This window comes from Bidens hawaiensis, unplaced genomic scaffold (assembly GCF_021521415.1).
Source record: "Bidens hawaiensis isolate Kalapana, Puna unplaced genomic scaffold, B.hawaiensis_p1.1 tig00005445_1, whole genome shotgun sequence".
In the NCBI taxonomy this organism is placed as follows: domain Eukaryota; kingdom Viridiplantae; phylum Streptophyta; class Magnoliopsida; order Asterales; family Asteraceae; genus Bidens; species Bidens hawaiensis.
Genome location: NW_027491346.1, coordinates 213,787 through 215,100, shown reverse-complemented (window position 1 = coordinate 215,100; position 1,314 = coordinate 213,787).

Genomic DNA, 1,314 nt, shown 5'->3' with positions numbered 1-1,314 from the left:
CAAGCCCATCATGTTGATTTCTCAGCGAGTTGCGATTGATCAACTATTGCTGATTGTTAATTCTATGCTGCAATCTATCAATCTATTCCCTCTGACTTGCAATTCGGGCTTGATCCAAATCACATTGTTCTTGCAAGATTGCCAATTGATTATCCAGAGCATCACGTTGTCGAGTGACTTCTTGATTTATAGCTTGTTGATCTTTGAGGAACTTGATCAACATGAGCTCTCTCTTGGCACAGTTTTCATTTGCATCCTCCAATGTCTTAATCCTATCAAGGACATGATCTCGGAACACTAGTGACTTCTTCAATTTCCCACATGAGATGGGAGTAGCCGCTATGATAGGGCTCTTATGGGCTAAGGGAGGTGTCGTAGATATGGTTAAATGTGTTGTGGTTGGTATGGTTAGGGTTAGGTATAAGGTTAGGAATGATGTGGTTATGGTTAAGGGTAGGCTGATTGGGGTGGTTGTGGTCTCTATGGTGGATGTGGTTGTTTGGGTTTGAATGGATGATGTGAAAGTAGAGGACCAGAATGTTGTGCCTCTAATTGGTGAGGTGAATTGGTAGGCAGGAGAGGTGACGTGTGCAGTGGTCCTAGGTTAAGTTAGGGTTTCGGATTGGGCCCGTTTCCAAACTCGGATTTTTCACGGGGGTAACGTAATTTTTTGTGTTTTTATAGATAATTTTTGTTTTTTTTAAATATGTGTTTTTATATTATAATTTAAAAAAAATGATTTCCCTGCATGTCCCACCGTAACCAACAGTGTCAACCGTAGGCTACGGTGGAGTTGAAAATGGCTACGACAAGTTTTAACTGTCTTATGGTGAGGTTACACGCCCATAGGCCACCATAAGCTACGGTGGCCACTGTAGTTACGGTGGACCCTGGGTATTAGGCGATGGAATTTTGGTTTATAATAATAATAATAATAATAATAATAATAATAATAATAATAATAACAAACATCCTCCACCACAAGAACGGATTTTAACACCCTCACCACATAGTTACCTATCATCATCGTTATCTTTCCCAACCTTTAAACCCTATCTTCTCTACTTCAGCCCATCACAATTTTCTCATCTCTTAACCAAATCAATCGAATTTCGAGTCTATTTTAACTAGAATTTCACAAGGATCCCAATTGTTTAATTGCATTTTGAAGAATATTGTGCTTTGGTTGTCGATTTTGGACAACTTGGTCCGAAAATTTTTGGAATTTGTGTGTATTATGGTTTGTATTAAGGCTTTAGTCATCCTCATCTTCTACAACACCAAGGTATGCAATTTCTTTTCACTATTGAAGGT